The sequence below is a fragment of the Adiantum capillus-veneris genome, chromosome 26 (assembly GCF_014529385.1).
Source record: "Adiantum capillus-veneris isolate H3 chromosome 26, ASM1452938v2, whole genome shotgun sequence".
Taxonomy (NCBI): Eukaryota; Viridiplantae; Streptophyta; class Polypodiopsida; order Polypodiales; family Pteridaceae; genus Adiantum; species Adiantum capillus-veneris.
In genome coordinates, this window is record NC_140956.1 from 51,649,137 (window position 1) to 51,661,110 (window position 11,974).

At 43.9% G+C, this 11,974-nt stretch overlaps 1 pseudogene; it reads left to right on the plus strand.

Moving 5' to 3' along the window:
- The first annotated feature begins 5,945 nt into the window (after window positions 1–5,945).
- Window positions 5,946–6,595, plus strand: LOC147423450 (uncharacterized; annotated as a pseudogene).
- The last annotated feature ends 5,379 nt before the right edge of the window (window positions 6,596–11,974 follow it).

An 11,974-nucleotide genomic window follows, 5' to 3' on the forward strand; every position in this document is an offset into this window, starting at 1 on the left:
GGACCTTCTCTCTACAAAAAATGGTAAAATAGCGCGGTAAACACTTAGAGATTTTCATAGTGTAACTTGTCTTGTAGAGCTTGGAGTGATGATTCAAAAAGACTACCATGCTCCACAATTTGAGATGTACAGTCCTATTTACTCACCCAAGATTTGAGCACCTACCCATACCTGCCATGCCCGTCCATGATTTGCAAAGCATTCTAAGTTTGGATTAGCATAACTTTTACACCGTGCACTATTAAAATCTGAAATTGTTTACGGTGGCCTTTTGTAGAAAGAGAGAGAGTCCAAAATGGATTGGGATAAGAAGAGAGAGGGGGGGTGGGGGGGTTTCTATTTCAGACACAATTGCCAGAGGCAATCCATGATTTTGGAAGACATGCTTGAAGAAGAGCCGAGCTATCTGGTAGGCTGTAAGCGGCAGCTTTGCGGGAATGAAGTGTGCTTGCTTTTAAAAGTAGTCCACTATCACAAAGATGGTAGTGAATCCGTGACTTTTTGGTAAGTCGACAATGAATTCCATGCTCATTACATCCCAAGGTCGATATGGTGTAGGCATAGACATCAAAAGTCTTGCTGGCTTTATTCGCTGCGCTTTGACTAGTTGGCATGTAGGGCAAGTCCTTACATACTCAAACACATCCTCTTGCATCTTTGGCCAAAGAAGTAGCGGCTTAGTTTATCAAAGGATCTCTTTTGCCCACCGTGACCTGCAACTTTGCAGTCGTGGGTTTCCTAGAGTATCTTTGCCTTGAGTGCTGGATCATCTGGTACATACACGGGCTTATGAGCATACCATAGCCCATCCCGCAAGTCGAACAGCCCCACTGAACTCTTGTCTTGTCCCCAACTCTGCATCATCTGTAACACTGCGGGGTCTGTCTTACTGGCCTCACGAATCTGATCCAATACATCTTTGTTGCTTATGATTGTGACTGCATTAACCTCGGGCATGCGACTGAGAGCATTTGGCATCGCATTCTGTTTACCCGGCTTATGAATGATCTCTATGTCATATTCTGCTAGCTGATCTTGCCATTGGCTCTGTTTGTGTGAGAGCTTATGCTGTCTCTAAAAATACTTCAAAGAGACATTATTTATACCTTTGTGTGCTTGTCCAATACGTAGTGACGCCATTGATCAAGGCAATACACCACTGCATACATCTCCTGCTTGTGTGTAGCCCATCGCTTCTGCGGATCTAAAAACTTCTTCTAAATGAAGGCCACTGGTCTTTCTTCTTGCATTAGTACCCCTCCTAAGGAAATATGTGATGCATCTGTGTGAATTTCAAATGACTTATCAAACTCTGGGAGCTTGAGTACCGGCGAGATCACATTACCTGTTTGATATGGTCAAAACCTTGTTGGGCTTCTTCTGTCCACTTGAAAGCCGGTGAACACTTGGTGGTGTCTGTGATAGGAGCCATGATTTTTGAGAAGTCTTTGATGGACTTTCCGACAATACTGAGTAAAACCCACAAACTTGCGCACCTGTGTGACGGTTCGGGGAGCAAGCCAGTTTACCACAGCCTCAATCTTTTTAGGATCCACTCGGATCCCATCAACAGTGACCAAGAAGCTCAAGAATTCCACTTCCTGTACTGCGAAGACGCATTTTTCCAACTTTGCATACCACTTGCATTCCCTGAGTCTGCGGAGCACCTGGCATACATGTTCTACGTGCTCTTCATAATTCTAGATACACAATAAGGATTTCATCCAGCATGTCACCGAAGTCTGTATCCATTCCTGCTGAGAAGGTGGCCACTCCGTTGGTGAGGCCAAAGGGGAGCACTAGCCATTCGTGAGCTCCATAGCGAGATCTGAAAGCTGTCTTGTGTAGATCTTCATCGACAATCCGGATTTGGCGGTATCCTGTAGATCGACTGTAGTGAAATATTTTTCCCCTGCCAACCTGTCTGTTAGATCATCCATGTGCGGTAGAGGGTATCTGTTCTGGATAGTTATTTTACTTAGTGCTCTGTAGTCTACGTAGAGCCTGGACGAACCATCCTTCTTCGCGACAAATAGAACTGGGGCCCCGTAAGGCAACTTGCTAGGCCTGATGAATCCAGCTTCACTCAGGTCTAAGATTGATTCTTTTTTGTTTACTTATTAAGTGGACATCTATAACATGTAAGATTTCTCTATGACACCTGTCTTCCACCATGGACTAATCTTGTGTTTTTTTTATGGTGATGGTGATAGGTAACAAAGATCTCTTTTGCTTAATGAGCTTACAATTGGAATCCTTTCTTCCAAAGCTACCACCATTTTTTTGCTCTCTCTCAAACTTGTTGTAAAAATTGAATTTTTTGGCATTCATATTATTTATGACGGCTCTTGGCTGAGGGTGTTTACAATTCATGAGTTTCCTATAAAATATAATTTAATCTATTAAGGAAGAGTGGAAAGTCATTTGGGCAAAAATCTTACCACCTACTCTCTCTCTCTTTCTCTTTCTATCTCTCCCTCTCTATCCATCCCTCTCTCTCTATATCTCTCTCCCTCTCTTTATCTCTATTTCTCTCTCTCTCTCTCTCTCTCTCTCTCTCTCTCTCTCTCTCTCTATCCTTCCCTCTTTCATTTATCCCTCTCTCTCTCGCTCTCTCTCTCTCTCTCTCTCTCCTCTCCCTCACTATCCCTATCTCTCCCTCTCCCTCTCTTTCTCTATCTCTCTCTCCCTCTATCTCTATTTTTCTATATCTCCCTCTCTCTCCCCCTCTCCCTCTCTCTCTCTCTTTGTATCTCTCCCTCTCTATCCCTCCCTCTTTCTCTATCTCTCTCTCTCTCTCCCTCTGCCTCTCTTTCTCTATCTCTCCCTCTTTCCTCTATCCCTCTACCTCTCTTTCTCTATCTCTCTTTCCCTCCCTCTTTTCTCTATCCCTCCCTCTTCCCTCTATCCCTCTATTTCTCTCTCTCTCTCTCTCTCTCTCTCTCTCTCTCTCTCTCTCTCTCTCTCTTTCTCTCCCTCTCCCTCTCACTATATCTCTCCCTCTACCTCTCTCTCTATTTTCTCCCTCTTTCTCTCTCTCTTTATCTCTCTCTCCCTCTTCCTCTATCTCTCTCTTTCTCTATCTCTCTTTTCCTGTATCTCTATCTCTCCTCCCTCCCCCTCCTCTCTCTCTCTCTCTCTCTCTCTCTCTCTCTCCCTCCCCGCCTGCTCTATCTCTCTCCCTCTTTCTCTATTTCTCTCTCTCAAATATAACAAATGTAACACCAAGATACCCTTACAAATCTAACATTTGCAAACAATCATATATTACCTACCACGCACGAAGAGACATTTCAACAACGCAATCATTTTCCAAATGAACAAGGTATGTCATGATATCTCTAGCTTCTTTTGTCAATTTTTAGAGTTTATGCGCATGTGTGTGTGTGTGTGCATGTTATTATGCGTGTGTTGGTGAAGTAGAAAACAATAGGGAAAGAGGGGGGAGAGAAATATTTTGGGAATACGTTTGGTTGTAGCATGATTGCCGGTTAGGTTGAGCTTCGAATGACAAGTGCGGAAAACCCCCTTTGACGAGCTCCTTCTGGACCCCCAACGTGCATGTGTGTTTGTGTGTGTGTCTATGTGTTGTTGTTGTGTTTGAGATGGAGTAGGGAGAGATGTAGCACGGAGAGAGGAAGTACGCAGAGGGGGAGTGATGGTGTGGGAGGTGGAGAGGGGGGGAGGAGTGGAGGGGAGGGGGGTGAGCTTGAGATGTAGAAATGGTGGAGAGGAAGGAGGCCAAGGTATGCACCCAAAACGTGGCATACTCTGCCCTCCTTCTCTATTTTAGGCGCCAGACATTACCCTGCTATACTGTGCCTATTATCGCGAGTATTACTGGGATAAGTCATTTCAAATGGATACAAACATATCCAAGGTTGCAAGGGGGGGGGGGGGGGGGGGGGGTGCAAACCACCCCCTCTACCCTTAGATATCAATTATTTCATTTCTTAGCCTTTTGCATTTAATGAAGATTTTTAATTTTTTATGAGTATTTTATTTTGTAGTACTTCTAGATGATTTAAATTTAATTTTAGCACTCATTGTTGTTTATTATCTTTGAATTTAACTTCATGTATTTTTTTGTTAGAATTTAGAACTTTCTCTAATTAAATTTTTTTTTTTAAGGCACGTGACTAAATTAAAACTATATTGTGTGTGTAGGACATCGACTAGCATGATCTTGGCCCCCCTCGAGGCCATGAGCATGATCGATGGCTCAAGGAAAAACTCCCTTGTCCTTACGCAAAGTGAAAAAGAGCATTGCATTGAAGCATGTGGAGAATGAAGGGCTTTGGCATCCTCGAAAAAGCGCTTGAAGAGATGAGAGTGCCACTCACCCTTCACTTGAGGAGGTGCCCCATTAGTCTGTGTTCGATGGTGGTGCACCGGCGTGCAAGGCCGAACAACAAAGACAAGAGCTACTGGATGATTTGGGTGCACCGCATGGTGATTCTCCCATTGGCTCTACTTTCACATCTCCTATGGCGTCTCATTTGCACTTTGAGGTAGAGGATGAGCACATGTTCAACATGTGTGATGAGCTACTAGCTCATGAGCACGACGTGTGCGAGGAGGATTGTTAGCCTTGCACTCAACGGGCAACGACAATGGAGGATAGATTGGGGAGTGCCCGAACACATCGTTACGAGGTGCACAATACTTGGTGCTCTGGGCATCGTTGAAAGTCCTCAACTTGCAAGCAAAATTTGGTTGGAGCAATGCAAGTGTCAATGCATTCCTTGAGTAAGTATGAAATATGGCTTTTCATATACTTTTTCTGACTATTCCTTGCCGTCTCCTAGCAATTATACTGATACGTGGTTTGTTGTAGTTTGATGGGAAAAATGTGGTCAAGCAACCAACCATCCAAATGGGCACATAAGGTCATCATCTCACAATTGAAACCCATACTTTTTTGTAACACCCTACCCACAGATGCAGCGACAGATATAAATCTACTCATTAATGCCTTTTGTCTTAACGGGTTTGAAAGAGCTAAGCTTTGGAGACTTGTGAGGGACTCTCTGTAAAAAATGTCAGAAAACCCCTTTATGTGCAAATCTACACAAGTACTCGAGCCGGTAAAAATTGGAGGGCACTAGGACCCCTTTGGGGGCCTAGTTTCCCCAATAAGGGAAACCATAACCACTCAATCCTAGTGTGGGTGGAGGAGGGTCACTATATCTTTACACCCCATAGAAAATATATCTAGGCACCCCTTTGGGGGCCTAGTGCCCCCAATAAGGGAAACCATAACCACTCAATCCTAGTGTGGGTGGAGGAGGGTCACTATATCTTTACACCCCATAGAAAATATATCTAGGCTCCAATAAATGAAAAGAGGCTATACACACTAAGGGCCTCCCAAAAATTAAAATGAGAAAACCATCCAAGAATACCCGTGCACTTCTGGTATCTTGATGGCTACACCACTCCCCACTCTTGTCACAATAAAATAACCCAAAAAGGAAGGGAGCCCAAAAGACATGAGCCTAGCTATAAAAAGGGAAATGGTCTGAATATGTTTTTCCACACACACAACCCGGGGGCTGACACTACAAGCGACTAGTTCTACTCACTCACTCCCCATGGAGTCACCCTCACAGGTCCAAGATTTCTCTATGACACCTGTCTTCCACCATGGACTAATCTTGTGTTTTTTTAATGGTGATGGTGACAGGTAACAGAGATCTCTTTTGCTTAATGTGCTAACAATTGAAATCCTTTCTTCCAAAGCTACAACCAATTTTTTTACTCTCTCTCAAACCTGTTGTAAAAATTGATTTTTTGGCATTAATATTATTTATGAAGGCTCTTGGATGAGGGTGTTTAGAATTCATGAGTTTCCTGTAAGATCTAATTAAATTTTTTAAGGAAGGGTGGAAAGTCATTTGGGCAAAAATCTTACCATCTACTCTCTCGGTGGTGGCCAGAGTTGGATGTTAATACCTTCTGAAAGGTTGGATTTAATATACCAACTTCTGGCCTGTAAACAAAGGGCCTTTAAAGGAACCCCAACGCCCTCCATATTTGATTTTATATTTTTTTATGAAAAGTACTGACTCGTGCCCCCTTTCTTTACTCTAGCACCCAAGTGGTTGGGACCTAGCCCTAGTGGGAAAAGGTTACGACTTCTTCTCCCCAGCCGTATCACCTATGGTACAAGGACTCCTCCTCTGCATCTCAGATCCCACCTTCCACCACACCGTTGTGGAGGCGGATTGAAAAGCCTTGGGAGAGGATAACCTACTAGTCCTCCATGCCCTAGATTTAGCCTCTTGGTTCAAACTTTACACCATGGCCATAGCAGACCCTCCGGCGGCCATTACAAGGCTCAAGAATTTTCAGAGAAATCTCTCCGCCATCACAGAAAGCGACACCAAAGAAGAGAAAGACTGGCTGGAATCAAGTCCCAACCTCATGCGCAGGTTCATGGAGGGGCTTGGGCAGAAGTTAAGAAATGACCCACTTGTCAGGCAACGCAAGAAGCACCTGTTCAACGGCTTTACAGAGGTAGTGGAGACTGCACCTGTGGCCATAGAGAGCCTTCTTCTACCAGCGGATCTGGATGAGGAAGAGCAATCCATAGCTGAAAATCCTTTTGCTGTATCAACCCCTCAAATGTCTTGGAGAACATGGTTGCAACCACCCCTTTTTCTATGTCTTTCTTCAAAAGCAGAAGGTGCAGCACCTCTTTCGGATGCACTAGAGGCGTGAAGGGCATCATCTCTACCTCACGAAGGGACACTAACTACACAATGCAGGTATGGAATGTTCACAGGCCCTTCATTAAGTGCGGTTGTGAGTTAGGGGGCATGAATGCGGAGACAAAGCTGTATGCATGAATTTTGTCCATTTAGTTTTTGACATCTTAGAAGAGTAGTGATGTTCATTCCTAGGACACCCGTGGCCCCTATTCATTACTTTTGTCATTATCTAGTATATGTTTATGTATCATCCATGCATTTACCCCATGACTTAGCATCCTAGCAATCACGAATGACGTGGCCTAACACTTGCTTCCTAGAGTCCTCCCTATCTCAACTACAAAGAGGGATCTTGGTATCTACTAATTAACTCTCCCAACTTGTAGCTTAAGAAAACTTGGGGGACTTCTCTAATTTTGAGCACACATTGCCGCTACTTACAAATATGGGGCAAACGACAATGTAAGCATCTTAGATAGTGAGAGCAAGTTTCGAGCTAGAAATGATTCATGAAATGAGAGGATATTCCTTAGGGCAAGGTACCAGTCTTTGAGGTAGACACACTTACACGCGAGATACATGTGGTAAACATTGTCTATGAAAATTGTTTATTAACCGACCTTTGCACAAAACAACGTTTGCAAAATATCATGAGTATTTATACTAGCAAGCACTTAAGAATATCCCACCCAGTCCACAAAGTTACCTTTAAATTTCAAAATGGAGACGTGCAGAACTTTACTGCAAAACCTTCAAAATAGTGATCAGGGTTGACCTCCAAAATCTCTTTGGCAGAAAGCCTCTCAAATCAACAAATGCAACATCACTGAAGTAAGAGGAGGTCAGCCGAGCCTATCCCCGGCATCCTCAGTTTCGCCCACAAGGCGGGCGAGGCGGCCGACGTCCCCGCGCTCGTAGGGGTGAGGTAATGAGGACGCAAGAAATATATTTATGTGGACGTCCTCCAAAAAATTCAGTCTGTTCATCAGCCTGGCCAAGGGCTCCCGCCAATGGTGAAGACAGACCATCACTAGGTCACGTGCCTTGGCTGCAGCGACGGGGGTGTCGTAGGTGCCGCAAGAGATGCGGGTGTTGGGACCCATGCCCACAAACTGGTCCATTCGGTTGGCAGGCACAGTCACCTCGGCCAGCCATCTCCCGCTCGGCATGACCCTGGGACCCACTAGCCGTCGACCGTTATTAACGTTAACGTTGCCGGCCATCCGTTCTGCCCTGCAGTACAATGCGCAGTGCGCGCGCGGACACACACACACACACACACACACACACACACACAGGGTAAGTACTGTAACATAGTAAGTAATCCATGCAGGACCGATTGCTGACCTGTAGATCCGTTGGCTCTTCCAAGACTTCCAACTGTACAAGCGTTAATTGTTCGTCGCCACATCAGCGCAGTATAGAAATGCTCCAAAGCCTCTTTTATAGACACTACTTGTCGGAGAACTCTCTAAGTCGGGAGTCCGCACTCGGCCGCCTACTTTTGACCAAGGCCAGTTTCACTTAAACCATACTATTGTTTTCGTGTGACACACGGAGATTTTCATTTGCATTCGATAGGTCGAATTCCTTAAACAGTAAAGTCATTACTACCCGGCTTTATGTACGTATCATACAGTCTCCATACCTCGATTACAGGCCAACATAATAATTTTCTACAGAAGTCTGAGCCTCCTTAAAATTAGATATAACTTGCATAGCATAGAGCTGTTCAATCTTTTGAGGTGAGGGTGAGGGTGAGGATATGGATTGCTACTAATAAGGTTATTTGTTTGCATCATGGCAAATCAATAAGATAATAAGAATCATGTTGGTTTTTTATTATAAGAAGATTGGCATATAGAGTTTGGATTCGAAAGCATGATTTGGCCGACAACCCAGAGCATCAGATATACGGTCGTAGTGCCTAATTAGGTCAAATCCTAAGGAATTCACTAGTACAAAGAAGCTTTGTAGTGCCTAATGAGGGCCAAATCCTAAGGCATTCACTAGTAATACAAAGAAGCTGACATCAACTATGTGCACCAAAAAATTACTTTTTGACCCTTATATACCTAACTTAATTTTCTTGGTAAATTTCTATTTTTCTTCCTTACAAAGCACCCCTACTGTTCACTCGCCTCTTGCCTGCCCCCCCCCCCCCCCCAATCGCTCCCTCCATGTCGGCCCAACACCCTTGTGTTTCCTCCTCTTTTGACTGCTCCCTGCTCCTTTTTTATTTTTAGCCTCGTTCTTTTTGTCCTGGTGTCTGGCCTTTGCCACTCCTCAATATTTTTCCCTCTTTAGTAGTAGACATAGATGGAAGACTCTACTTTTCCCTAGAGGGACTTGATTGAAGTCCCCCTCGCCTAACACTGCAAAACTACTTTTTTCCCAACATAGAAAGAGACCTTAAAAGTAGAGGTGGAGCACCGCGAGTACACCGCTATTTTCTGCAAGGTAGTCAACACCCGGCCTACCAAAGAAAAGATGCACGACCTCCTCCAAGCTCGCCTTCTACCGAAGGTAGGAAAGATCATCAATGTTCACCTCCTCGATTGCAACTAGAACCAGATCAAGTTTGAGATTCTCAAGATGCTGTCTAAGGTCATTGCCGTGACCCCCCTAGTCATCTAAGATGTGAGGGCTTACTTTCGACAATGGCACCATGGTTTCATCAAGCTATAGGGTTCTTGTCGAGAGAGCAGACCTATCCATTTTGGCCAGTTTCCTCCGCCTAAGGAGAGAGTACCTCTAACTACTTTCTAGGATGGGTTCCGAGATTGGGACCATTTTGGTGACATCATGTATGACAACATTAGTTGCTACCATAGAGGGTGACATATTTACATTCAAGACAATCACACCCTCTGAAAGGAAGTTCTGCTACCTAGCGTGAGTGGTGAATGGATCCACCAAAGAGTGGAGTATTCAAAGTTTTGGAGTCAATGGACTTTTTTGTAGACAAAGAGTCCATCTCAGGAATTCATGTCTACGCAAGAGGACAACCCGACTCTGGACATATGAAAGAGTGCATGTGTGCAATGCAATGTAGGAGAAGGAAGCGGAGAATAGAGTGCATTGTGTGGGTGGATCATACCTCTTAGAAGCGAGGAGGAGCTCCCGACTCTTTTAGGTATAATAAGGGAATGGGTCAGTTGAGCAGACAACCACTCACATGGTCATAGGTAAGCGGCCGCCGACCATGGGTAGAAGTGTAATGCATTTACCCCAGCATATGGTGTCAGAGTCTCTACCGTTGTCGTGACGTGGCATGTGCATAATGTGAAACTAAATTATCTACCTCACTCTCAATGTTTTTGCTATGTGGGACCAAATGCTATGATGTACATAGTGTGATATATGCGAAAATATATAGATGCCACGGTTGTTGCAGCTCTGTATATACCTTGCGGGGATAGCGAGGCCCTCATCGTGACACTATGGCATGCATTTTCACATAAATATATCCCTATGTTTCTATAGAAATGTACAAATGTCAAGTGTATCGAAGTGGGACGCTCGTTTTGCCTAGAAAGTTCAATGTGGGCGATCTCGGCCAAAAATAGTAATTTTCATGCACGGGCGTAATAGATGCATCCACAGTGCTTGCCAAGTGGAAAAATGAGGTTCAAATTGAAACTTGAGACCAATGTGGCTTTTCCACAATTCAGGGATTTTTCCTGGCTCGTTAGGGCTTTTTACGGGCAAGAAAAGGCATTTTTAGGCTAAAAATGACCAAAAATGGTAAAAAAGGGTTAAAAATGACCCTAAATTGGTAAATAAAAGCCTCAAGATGCCACATGATTCACGATGCCATGACTATGAGAAGTGAGGGAGAATTTTAAAAGAGCAATATCAGCACTATAAGCTCTTCTGTGAAGGGATACAAAGCCTACACCTGATGTATGCTAGTGCAGTCCCGTGATATTTTAACCCTGTATTCGAGGCTATGAGGCCACCAATGAGGGATTACCCTTTTCAAATAACTACTTGAGAATGATTAATGAAGTTTTAAGCTTCCATGGAATGGCTACAACGGAGAAATCAAGAGTTTGTGTAGGGTTTTTATTAGGGCGAAAGTGCACTACAACTGTGTAATTGGAAGTAAGGCTACACAAAATCATCACACACACAAGAGTTTTGAGTTGATCTTGGTTCTTTTTCAAAGAGACGCTTTCATGGTTGGAGTTTTGTTCTTTTTGAGTGTGTTGTAAGCCTCAAATATTCTACAATTTGCTAGATTTTGCTGCAAACTCTCACAGTCAGAGGCCCGACGCTTTCCTAGCCGCACTCCGCACTTCTTGACACAAGTTTGGTGAACCCGATGAGAAATAGGCTAGGGTGAGGGTTCAAAATCTTCATTGAGGGTATCAAAACAAAGGTTTAAAGCAATGGAGCAACAAGAGCAACAGGGGGTTCGGTTTGATCCAATCACAATGCAAAGGTTTCAAGCTATTGCAGTGTTTATGCAGTAGCAGCAAGTTGTGGAAAGGAGGGGGCCACTACAAGAGGTTGTGTGCTCTTGTGACGCTGTTAGCGACGGAAATACACTGGGTTTTTATAACCCCCGGCGTCGCTAAAACCGTCGCTAATAGCGTCGCTACGAGAGCGTCGCTATATAGAGACGCTCATAGCGACGCTTATAGCGACGTTTACACAGAAGTCTATAGCGACGCTCATAGCGACGCTACAGAGCCATAAATTGCGACGGTTATAGCGACGCCCGGGAGAATTTTTTTTTGGTGATAGGGCATTGAATGCCTTGCCACCCATCAACCATATTGTACTTGATTCACTTTTTTAAAAAAGTGCAAGGGTAGATAATAGACCCAAAATAGTCACCCACAAAACGCATTGTTTGCAAAATTGACAATTGTACACATCATAGGCAAAATGAATTGATTGGCAAATGTAATAATGACAATTGTACAACATCATAGGCATAAAGAATTGATTGGCAAAATGAACTGCGCTTACAAATGCAATAATATACATGGTTCAAAAAGACGTATAAAATCCGTCTCATGATACATGAACTATGAGAAACCCTAAACTAATGCTATCTAGCTACGGCTAAACTGACGTCGTCTAGTCAGACGTCTCATCGCGTCCAAGCGGCGTATCTGTCGGATTCTGCAAAAAAAGACAATAAGACAGCTTTCAGTAAGTATAAACATATAACGACATTTATAAAACAATACAAAAAATAGAAAAGAGTAAACCCTAATACTAACCATGCCGCCGCGAGAACTGAGAAT